This window comes from Gigantopelta aegis, unplaced genomic scaffold, assembly GCF_016097555.1.
Source record: "Gigantopelta aegis isolate Gae_Host unplaced genomic scaffold, Gae_host_genome ctg2102_pilon_pilon, whole genome shotgun sequence".
Classification (NCBI taxonomy): Eukaryota; Metazoa; Mollusca; class Gastropoda; order Neomphalida; family Peltospiridae; genus Gigantopelta; species Gigantopelta aegis.
Window position 1 is genome coordinate 63,678 of NW_024532846.1, and position 12,939 is coordinate 76,616.

A 12,939-nucleotide genomic window follows, 5' to 3' on the forward strand; every position below is an offset into this window, starting at 1 on the left:
CTTAACAAGGACTCACCATATCTATAAGATCCATTTGATTTAGAATAAGATTTCTCAAATGTTTCCTACAAAACATTTTTGACAATCTCTAATAACAGTACCCCCCCCCCCCCCCCCCCCCCCCCCCCCAATCCCTCAATACAGTTATAACAATGTCCTTAAGTCTTTAGATGTAGTTAGTTAGCCGTCGTGAAGAGTTTATAGCCGCAGTTATATTAAAGTATTGACCAGTTATATTGTTCGATAGATTATTACAAATTCTAAAAAATTATAGGGGTGGTCAATATAAAAAATGGAGAACTCATAGTCGATGTTACTAATTAATAGCATCACACCTATCCATCTAGTAAATGATGGTAATCTTATCAGGTTAATAATTTTAGGAGTGATCAATATAAATGGATGATCTATCTGTTACTAAATATACATCACAGGTGGGAGCCATTAGATTTTTAGATTTCCAAATATAATGCACATCGTACACAAAGTGGTCGCACACACATGCACATACACAATTTCATAATTAACATAAGAATGGTCATTACCTCAAGGTCTGTGTCCCCAATAAGGATAGCTCCTATCATTCTACCATGTTGTAAAATCACCTTGACATATTGCAACACCTAGAGCATTTAGAGAAAGTAAATACATATTACGTCTACAAATAAATAAACACATATATCATATAGTAAATGTAGTTGACTTAACACAAATCACAATATTTACTCAAATGACTACCTTAGAACAAAACATTCTTCTCACTTAACAATAACATGCTATATTACATTTAGAGTAAACATTTAATGCATGTCCATGTACTAACAATGTGAGGATATGTACCTTTTGTAAACTCTTATAATAGTGTTCATAGTCTTATTCCTAGTCCTTGAGCATTGTAACGTCCTAACAGTACTACCTACATTTACATGTATTATGTAATTATGTGAGGGGGTACCAAAAAAAAAATACCTTTGTAACCAAGAACTTGTCACATGAGCAATAACTCAAAACAGAAATCTAAAGTCACAGATTCTCCAGCTGTGAGAGAGAGGAACAAGTCATGGACACCATTTGATAGAAACTCATTCTAACATACCTTGTGTCCAGTCATACATTTAGCAGCAAATGCTCCCATTGTCTTCTTGACTCCACAATCTCATCTTTAATAGATGGATTTATTAAAAGATATGTTATAGAAATGGAATTACTTGGAACCATGTTCTTGAAACATCAGGCCAGTTTAACTGAACAGATATCACCAGCAGCATATATATCAGGAACATTAGTTTTTCATCTCGTGTCCTACTATAACACCACCATCTTCATCAGAGAAATAGAGCTAAGAGAGAAGGAGGGAGAGAGAGAGAACAGTGAACACTCGTCACACGCACACACATGATGTACTCACTTTATCTTTAATACCCATAAGAGGTGTAGTATTAGGTATTACACCAGTAGCTGATACTATAAAAATCACATCCTACACTTTACCATTAGTCAGTTTAACAAAGACAGGCCATGTATGTCTCTCCATTGAAATATCAGTAATACTACCAGCACTTGGAGTAGCCAATGGTGCTTGTTTCAATAGAAAGGTTTATTGAGGTAGTACTCACAGAGGCGGTGCTTGTCTTTCAATAGAAGGGTTATTGAGGTAGTACTCATAGTGGTGGCTTCTTTCAATAGAACGGTTCACTGAGGCAGTACTCATAGAGGTGGTGCATTGTTTCCATTGAGGGTTTGTTTGAGATAAAGGTGGTACTTGTTTCAGTAGGAGAGTTTATTGAGGTAGTGGTATTTTTCTGGTGGTTTTTAGTTCAGTTTTCTGTTTAATCCTTGAGAAGACATCTCCTCAGGTGTTAATAATATATCAATCTCACATTATATTTCTACATGTACATGTCTATAATACTAGAAATGAAATATTGTAATTAAATATTATCTCTCATAAATCTATTCATCTATTAATGTATCTATCTATCCATCTGTTTATCTTCCCATTCATCCATCTATCCTTCATACCATATCATCATCATTCCCTCTAATAGCTAGACCTGAACTCCAGTCAGGTCCCAGTGCACTGCCAAGGGGGTCCTGTAATATCACTAGTAACCAGACCCATATCTTCTTCAGACCCAGACCCTATAAACCATTCAATAAATTAATCAAAGTAATAATTTCTCAATACTTAGGGTCTAACATATATCTCATTCTCTTCATAGTTTAGTTTTTATCATTTCGTCATCTCCACCTTCTCCCTCTCCCTCACAAAATGGTTGCCAGTGTGATGTGGAGTGGTGAGGTGAGGAAGAAAAAACTTAAAGCTCCTTCATCAAAGAAGGTATTACCAATACTGGGAGTCTTTAATAGCCCAAATTACCTCACATCCACATAACTCATACTATAGTATTATAGAAAAAGTTATAATTGTTTAATGTTACATGTATAAGTAAACCAAATATATAAAAGAGTCTTTAAAGAAAGATTACCTGATATACATGTACATATATATTATTATAACAGTAATTGTTGTTGTATTTCATGAGATATGCTTATGTGTATTGCATTAATAGAGTTTATCTTGATATCATTTGGGTACAAATTATTGTTCTAATTAAAGGGGCGTCCTTAATGTTTACAATTTAATAACGAAGGAGGGACATTTAAAATGATCTACATGTACTGCAAGCAATGAAGCTTATTAACATCAAATTAATTGTCATAATAAAAGGGCAGGGGCATTTTTTTTACTCTTTAGAAATAGAAAAGACATTAAATGAAGTTTGCCATTGATAACGAGGCAAGCTCCACAAAATAGTAATTAATTACATTTTAATTAAAAGACTTACACAAGCTCAGTGGCAATTCCTCCATTACCAATTACAATAACACGACGAGCTGATTGGATTTTATATTGAAGTGTCTATATAAAATAGTATCATTATACACTATAATAATAGGGGTTACCTCTCCTTACTTTAACACTTTCTGTGTCTCGTATACCTATCACATAGGGACAGTCCCTGGTAATTAACTAGGATAAGAGATAATGAGTAATAAAAATATCCCTTCATATCAAATCCTTACTTTAGGAGATGCTCCCATACACAAACATAACTTATGATATGATAATGTCTCTCCAGTATTTAAGTAAACTAACTAATGGAGGCAAAGAAAAAGAGAGAAAAACAATAGAGTTTTTTATGTAGAATAGTATCTATCCTACAATAACTTATTATAAGCATATATTGTATAATATAATACATACATGTTGTTCTGGGTCAATAGTTTCTAGTGTAGCATGAAGTACAGTGACATTAGGACCATATGTGTTAAAATGACTAATGATTGTCTCCTCAACATCAAAGGACTCTAATGTACGAGATACCTATAGTAAAATAAAATTTAAAACAATATTAATTGATTATTAATAGTTATAATAATTATTATAACAAATAAAGTACAAAAAAAGAACTTTAATAATTTAATTTAGTATATTTTTGCATCAAATTAATAGGGTAGGTGAGATTAATTGTAAACATAACTATTTCCATACATTCAACTATTGTTTAAGACTTTCATTCAAGAACTGGTCATGTAGTAAATGGCCTAATTATTAAAATAATGGACAAACTTGGTCTAGCACACCAAAATCCCTAATGTGTACAAGTTTATATATACCACACCTACCTCACAGCAGCAGTATTAATAGACATATTGTGTAGAATAGTGCTTACAGTATAATATTGTAAGAACAGAGAGAATTACCTTTTTAAAATTTGTAACAGCTTTGATCAATTTTGAGGCACTGACTACAGTAATGCTTGCTGAGGGGTCTAGAGCAGAAAGCTAATGAAATGAAAAGACTTAAATTCAATTACATATGAATTAGTGACCTGTTCAGCACATTACTCCAGCTATCCCTCCACCCAACTACTACATAATGAAAGAGGAACCGCACTTTCAGCCATCCAACAAGTGGGCGTGGTCTTAGTTGAGTCACACCCACTTAAAATAAGGAGTGTGATCAGTGAATTGACCATGTCTTCTGGAGAACAAACTGACCAAGAGGTGCCCAACAAAGCCAGGATGCTCCTCAGCAAACACCTGATGAGTTAGCTAAATTTGTGAGTTATTTATGACTAATAAACTAAATTATAGCTTATATATTTTATAGGTTGAAACATTACTTGGAGACATGGTGAGTACTATAATATATTTTATATTGTTTTTACATAATTTATTGTATAGCAAAGTAAATTTCAACAAATGAGTGAGCAGATTATAGGAAGACATATCCTTTGTAATACTTATGTTGTAGTTACATGTAGTGGAATGACCTAAACCTCCACCATTGAGGGCTATTGGGCTTCATTAGAAGATACAGATAGCTTGCATAAGTTTAGACTAGTGAACAATACTTTACCACTCATAGGATAGATACCATTAGTAAGCTTTAGACTAGTGAACATCAGTACTTACCACAGTGACCTAGGATAGCTACCATTACTAAGCTCTAGACTAGTGAACATCAGTACTTACCACAGTGACATAGGATAGCTACCATTAGTAAGCTCTAGACTATTTAATATCAGGATAGCTACCATTAGTGCTCTACCTGGGATATCAGATAGCTACCATTAGTAAGCTCTAGACTATTTAATATCAGGATAGCTACCATTACATGGTACACTCAAGACTAGTTCTCTATTATCAATTTTATCATATGACTTCCTTAACTGATTATGTGATTACTGGACGAGATGGGTCAAAGAGTAGATGATTTAGAGAAGAACATCTCTGACCTGATGCAACAAGTAGATTCAAAAAGAGGATACATCATCAGGGGGTGGAGGTAGTGCACCTGCTCAAAAATGACACAAAATTTATTTATGTTGAGGAACACAATTTTGTGATTTCCAAAATTTAAAATGTAGCAAAAATTTGATTTAAAACAAAAATTACATTGTGGAGTCAATGAGGCAATTCAATAAATCATGAGAAGGGAAAGAGTTTATATACAAGGAGATACATCTATAAGTACATCAATGTGCCTTTAAATGAGGATTCTTTGTAAGATAATTCCTACATTTTGTAGAAAAGACAATATCAATAATCTTAGTTTTTTTATAATTTTGACAGATATTTGAGCAATAGTAGTCTCTGAATTATTAAATGTAAATTAAATTAATTAATAACTAAGGAAGGACTTTAGTGATTACAGAAGTGACCTTAAAGCCAGAGATGGATTTGTATAATATATATATATATATATACATACATATATATATAAAACTAACATCACACACAACACTTTACTAACATCTGCTATATACTTCTCACTAACATCTAAATAGTATAACTTCTAGCATTCTCCATTAACTGTTCTTTTCTCTGTTGTAATGACGGCAAATCAGATATAGCCTTTGACTTTGAAGAGAAATGATTTTGTGAATTATCATTCAATGATGGACTTGATGCCACAATCTCATTATTAAGAGACTCATTAATAGATAAATTGGGAGGATTATTTACATGACTGTCCTTGTCCTCACTGTCGATGTTTTGTCTGTCTCCACGATGACGTAGTCCAGTATTTTGTACAATAGTGCTATCACTGTTCAAGATTGTTTCTGATATAGTATTGTCATTAGTGGTAAGTCCCGTTAATAAGGTATTGTTATTAATTATAGATGCATTATCAGGATCATTTTTTTGGTACTGAGAGGGTGTTACTGATGGAGTTACATGATCATGTTGTGTGGGTGGATGTTGGGCGGGATTAAGATGGTACCAGATAAGATGTTATCGACTGTTTGTGGTATAGACTGTGTATTAGTTAAGTCTAAAGTTATTGCATGTAATGGTATATGAGGAAACATGTATGGACCTGTTGGACCTAGACAATAAGATAATACAGATAAAAGAAGGAAATGACAACTTGTTATATACAAAGGTAATGAACTTATTATAAAGCTCATATATAAAGAAACCATTTAGTTGCAAAATTAAGACATTTGTATCGTCTTTGTTTAATGAAGGACTTTTCACAGTATCACAAAGCTTACAGGTTTAAGTTTTAAGGGATAAGTACAGATGTCCCCTCCATGTAGTATGCAGATATAACCCTCTAATTCAAAGCAAGCATACTCTAACATCATTGCAAAAATTAGTTGTATCCACTCCTAGTATACAAGTTATGTAGAAATTCTATTACAAATATCTGTGACTGTATAGTTTACACAATTCTTTAATACAATTTTTATTAAGTTTGATTACCCCTCTGTGGAACTCTTGACTGTTGCTAGCATTAGTAGATGATGGTTGATGAACCTCAAGAGAGAATGTAGGTATCCAACTAGCAATAGATGCTCCATTGAAATAAAGTAAGGAGTTCCTAAGAAAAAACAAATAAAACAGAAAAATTAGTAATAAAATTTTTTTATGGTTTGTGAACACTACAGTAGCTTGTATACATTTGTTAATGTACCAGACTAAAACAATAACTTTTAAAACTTTTTAATTATTTATAACAATTAATAACCAATTACTTTTTTACTTAAATAATGGTAACCTACCTTCTATTGTTGGGTGTGGCTTCTTGTCTATCAGTTCTATCTCCATTATTGGTACCTTGATGTAAAGATGAACTAAGTGACTGACGACATGTTGGACAGACTGGATCTTGTTCTAACCAAGAACGTAGACAACCACTAGAGAAAACAAGAAATACATAACATCTATAGAATGTGGTATGGCACATCCTCAAACCTATCTGACTATTAGTACATCTAATCATTTATCCATTCAATGTATTCAATCAAGTCTATCTATCCTTCCATCCATTCATTTGTCCATTTTATCTTACAAGTGAAAATTATGTCCACATGGTAGTTGTCTTGCTGTGTTCATTTTCTCCCAACATATAGCACAGATCTCTTCTCCACCATCGAGTTGTTCTGGACCCATTAACTCAAACCTATTTAAAATAGAAGGAATGTTTAACTCTAACAATTAACCGAACCAATTAATTTGCATGGCAGGCATTTAAGAGTCCTTATGCCTGCAGTTCTGTATTTTTTACCTCTTTTCAAGGGTGTGTTTGACTATGACATAATTATGATGTCGTTTCATTTTTCCTTTGTATTTCTTGATAGAGGAAACGTAATTTCATTAGTAGAATAAGACTGGCTACACTAAGGAACATATTAGCCCAGAGCTATGAGTGAGTGAGCAAGTGAGAGAGAGAGAGACAGACAGAGAGAGAAGAGAGAGAGAGAAAGAGAGAGAGAGAGAGAAAGAACACAGACAGACAGAGAAAGAGAGAGAGACAGACAGAAAGAAGAGACAGAGAGAAACAAGAGAGAGACGAGAGAGACAGAACACAGAGAGAGAGAAGAGAATCATTAGAGAACACACATTATACATACTAGCATATGAAGATGATGAAGGAAGTCAACACTTAGTGATGTCATCTCTAGCACAAACTCAGCATAATATGTATATGTATTTCTGTTCTCCCAGAGACCTTCATGATGCATATCCCATAAATGTATAATATATCTAACAAGAAGAGAGTAGAGAGTAATAGTAAATAAAGATACTCCAGTTTACCTGATAAGAGTATGTAGATTCATAGTAAACAGTAGATACACCTAAATGAAAGAAAGATGCCATATATTGGTCATCTATCAGCTTAACCAACTTGTCAGCCTATAGTCCATCCATCTATATACTGTATATATTTACTTCAGAGAAAAGAAAAGCAAAGTGGGTTAAATCCAAACTGCCATCCCAACAATAGCACAGACCATAAAGAGACCAGCACAACATATTAGTAATCCAGATAAAAATACAATGATCTTAGCATGAGAAGAGGGTGGAGTCACGGGAGAGAAGGACAACTATAAAAAGAGAAATCCGTTCAACCATAGTGATAGTTGTCTTAATAATATTGAGAGTCTTTGTACAACTATGAATCATTTAGTTAATAGAAACTTTTTTAAAGTACAATGCCAAATTTGGACATTTGTGAATTTTAAATCTTGTTAGACACAAACCATCTCTATGTATTAACAGTGAATTGGTATATTATATTTTCACAAATGGCTTTATATGTTCTCAAAACTTGGTGAAAGTATTTCTCCTCAAAAAATTTTCCCAGTATATGACACTAATTTTAGTTACTGACATAGTTATGACATCAGAGGTAGCTTAGAAAAATACTAAAATTAGAACTTACCACATCTAAGTATTATAATTCAACACTACCTAAATAATCAAGTACAGTTACTTACATAGAGGAATCTGTCTTTACAGAGTTGAGATGTGAGTAGAAGACACCCAATGAGAGAGAACCATCCACACCACACTAACATTTCTCTCATATCTTGTACATTCATTACTCCAAATAAAAAGATAAACTTATAAAAAACAAAATTCCAAAATTTGTCTTGCATATGCTAAAATAGAAACAAGTTAAAGAAAATTATTTAGTGTAACAAATAACTGTTATCATATAAACTAGTTACTTCAAAAATCACACCCAATACCACTAAAGCATTTGAGAAAATATTTATGGTTTAAATTTTAAATTACTGTGATATTTCAACTTAAGGATGACCTCATTATTGTAGCCAGCTTACCAAACTCACAAACTCTAGCTCTATTATGTCTGTGTAAAGAAGTCCTATTTACCAGATCACTTCTCTTATTATATAGCAACAATTTATATAGTACAATATCTGTTGATGTTATCACATGTTATGTTAACATTTAATAACATGTGTTGGTACATTAAATTAAAGGAAATTATACGGTAATATCTTCAGCTATTTCCATGACATGATAATTAAAGGAGTTTACCCTTTTCTCATTGTTGTGATAAACACCAAATACAATTTTATGTAAAGCACTCATCAATTGAAAGTACAAACAACATCCAAAATTGACCATTGCCTACAAAAAAAGACAAATCATAAAATTATTAAAAAAAACTAGCAAACATTATTTTCCTTAAGGCATTAGTTACTACAGGAGGTCATAAGTATGGAATCTATTTAACTGTAGTAATATGTAATATTATATAAAAATTAAAGATTATTAAAAGGTCAACAGTGCTATGTCTTGATGACAGTTAATTAAGTTTTATGTCAAAAACACAAAATCAGATTAAATGTCTTTAGTTATAATATGTAAGGATCATCATGACTTTCAATTCTCTGTTGAGCTAAGAAGTATTTTTGGTAATATGTATATCATATGCAATAGCTAAATAGTTAACAGTGAGTTATCAACTAATAAATTTACTGCAGGTACATTTACATATAGTTTTCAGTATATGTTTAGTGTTAGCAACATGACCAAGTATATAACATCTAATATTAAGTAACTATACATAACAAAGCTATTAGATATAAGGCAAATGGAATGCAATGCAAACTAATAAATAGATTTAAATCTTTGAAGAACTCGGTTGTAAAAAAAGTGTATTACCATCTTCTTTTATAGGTATAGTACATGAATCATCTGTTTCAAGTATTTACTGACTTGTGATTGACTTACTGTAGCACACCAGATGTCATCCCACAACGTATGAAAGAAACCTGTGGAGGCTGTGAGAGCATATGTAACTGCATAAAAGACAGCTAGTCCACTGAAGACAGTGTAAAGCTGGAGGCTAGGTAGAGGGAACTGATCCATTTTTCTTTAAGGATGGGTGTAGTCAGATAGGTGTGGTGATTAGTGACCACACCTACCTAACCATTGCGTCCTTTTTAAGTTACGAGCGCATAGTCTCGTAACTGACGGCCACGCCCCCGAGCGAAAAGCCCGTTCAGTAAACTATAGTTGAAGTTGTCCTACTTGAAACATTATTTAAATGAAACCTTGTAAATGTATGATTTACTGTCAGTGGTCACTAATATTTCAATTTGTCAAAGTATGACAAGTAGGAGACTACTGACTGTACAATTTTATACTTAGTTATACCAGTTTAATGTCCACATGTGTAAATGTCAGTAATGTATTGATATATTATACAGTATACATGTCAGTACTGTATTGACACATTATACAGCATAGATGTCAGTACAGTATTGATATATTATACAGTACACATGTCAGTGCTGTATTGACACATTATACAGCATAGATGTCAGTACAGTATTGATATATTATACAGTACACATGTCAGTGCTGTATTGATATACTACACAGTATACATGTTGTTATCACTATATTATGGTCATTTGAGTTTAGCAGCAGTTTTGTAGAAATTCAGTATTGAAGATCATTACCAATCTATGTTGGTGTGGTCTCAAAACATGCTATTTTGCAAGGCTCGTATAAATATCAGTCAGGTGTCAAACTTAAATCCAATAACTTGATAGTGATAACAGGATATATAACTCATAGTCATAATGGTAGATTAAGGAATAAGACACAATAGTCCTTTACCGTTAAGTTCTCATATTAAGAAATCAATATCTAATACAAGACGTTCTGATCAGTTATAGTTGCTGCTACAGTGTAAGAGTGTAGCAGTAACTAGTTTACTGAAAGCATTGTTATTTGTGACTGTTGTTTATTTGTACAAAAATATTCTTAGATAGCCATTTGTACATTGCTTTGGCTTAAGCATTGCTACGCTGCTATCTTCTAAGTTCATTAATTATTTGCCTATTAATTATACTTGAAAATTAAGAAAAAAACCAACTGTAATGAAAAAATAAATCAGGCCAATTTAGTTAGTAACCAAAACGTCTTTGGTTATTACTATTGCACTGTTTATGATGTAATTATAGTAACAGTCACATCTACATAGTTGATAATGTAGCTCTCAGCATCATCAAAGCGGTACACATCTAACCACAAATCACTTTGAGTTATATCAATAATGGGATTATATCTGTCATACTCAACAGTAAAGAGATGGCCATCATCAATTGAGTGCGGCAGACTGCAAGTTTCTCCAGAGGTTTGATAGTGATACGGAAGTATCGTGGCCAATGTTGATTGGTTGCCTTTTCTTCTGATGATCCAACTAAACCATAGTTATTCAAGACACGACCAGGTGTTCCTTCAACACCTATATAGGGTCCCGAGGTTCTATATTCTGCTAAATCACGTAACTGGATCCCTATAGCATGATCATTATCTGATACCGTCCACGAAAGTGGGTCTCCCTTCTAACACGTGTTCCAGTGTATTCCAGTCCAACTTCAAGTGATACTTCAAGGTCTTCCAATTGAGGATATTTTAGAGCTGCTAGTTTCCGAACAAGTGGAAATCGAAAAACTCGCTCGTAGTCAACACCGTCCTTTTTAATAAGGAGATGAGTGTCATCTTGTACTCATGTTCACAATTCCATTGGATATCTCGACTGTCATTAAGGAACCGAGCTGACATAAAACGATGAAACAGGACTTGTGTATTAGCCATAGTCTATACACATGCACGTCACTTTACAATAAGTTGTCTGCTAATATGAACTAGAATGAAAAAATAAATCTGATGACATGTCTGATAATACATTGTTTATATGCATCTCTTCAAGCGTGCCTGTTTTTTACTACTAAAATTGTCTTACTTGAGTAACAGACTTCTTCCAAATTGAGTACACAAGTAGAATTAGTTTATATTTTCAAACTGATAGATAGCTCATTTATATACCACTAATGTTAATTAGGATGACATCATATATATTGCACAATATATCTTCACTCTAACACCTATTTGTTATCATTAATCCTGGTATAGTGTCAACATTTCCTCTTGTCTTAATAAAGTATTAAAAATAGATTGACTACTCAGTAACTATAAATACTGCATATTGTTGGTACATAGACTATCAGCAATTAAAAAATATATCCTCACTCTAAACACTTAATTGTCACCATTAATACCTACTCCACCTAATAGTGTCAAAATACACTTACTTAAAGATGAACTAAGTGACTGACGACATGTTGGACAGACTGGATCTTGTTCTAACCAAGAACGTAGACAACCACTAGAGAAAACAAGAAATACATAACATCAACTAGAATGTGGTATGCACATCCTCAAACGTATCTGACTATTAGTACATCTAATCATTTATCCATTCAATGTATTCAATCAAGTCTATCTATCCTTCCATCCATTCATTTGTCCATTTTTTATCTTACAAGTGAAAATTATGTCCACATGGTAGTTGTCTTGCTGTGTTCATTTCTGCCAACATATAGCACAGATCTCTTCTCCACCATTGAGTTGTTTCTGGACCCCATTAACTCAAACCTTTAAAAATAGAAAGAATGTTTAACTCTAACAATTAACTGAACCAATTAATTTTCATGGGCAGGCATTTAAGAGTCCTTATGCCTGCAGTTCATATATTTTACCTCTTTTCAAGGGTGTGTTTGACTATGACATAATTATGATGTCGTTTCATTTTCCTTTGTATTTCTTGATAGAGGAAATGTAATTTCATTAGTAGAATAGGACTGGCTACACTAAGGAACATATTAGCCCAGAGCTATGAGTGAGTGAGCAAGTGAGAGAGAGAGAGAGAGAGAGAGAGAGAGGAAGGGAGGGAGGGAGGAGGGAGAGAGAGAATCATTATAGGACACACATTATACATACTAGCATACGAAGATGATGAAGGAAGTCAACACTTAGTGATGTCATCTCTAGCACAAACTCAGCATAATATGTATATCATATGCAATAGCTAAATAGTTAACAGTGAGTTATCAACTAATAAATTACTGCGGTACATTTACATATAGTTTTTCAGTATATGGTTTAGTGTTAGCAACATAACCAAGTATATAACATCTAATATTAAGTAACTATACATAACAAAGCCATTAGATATAAGGCAAATGAGATGCAATGCAAAACTAATAAATAATGTAAATCTTTGAAGAACTCGGTTGTAAAAAGTGTATTACC

General features: G+C 33.0%; 1 pseudogene; it reads right to left on the bottom strand.

Annotated features, from left to right (window-relative positions):
- Position 1: 1 nt before the first annotated feature.
- Positions 2-6,624, bottom strand: LOC121391320 (annotated as a pseudogene).
- Between the last annotated feature and the right edge of the window lie 6,315 nt (positions 6,625-12,939).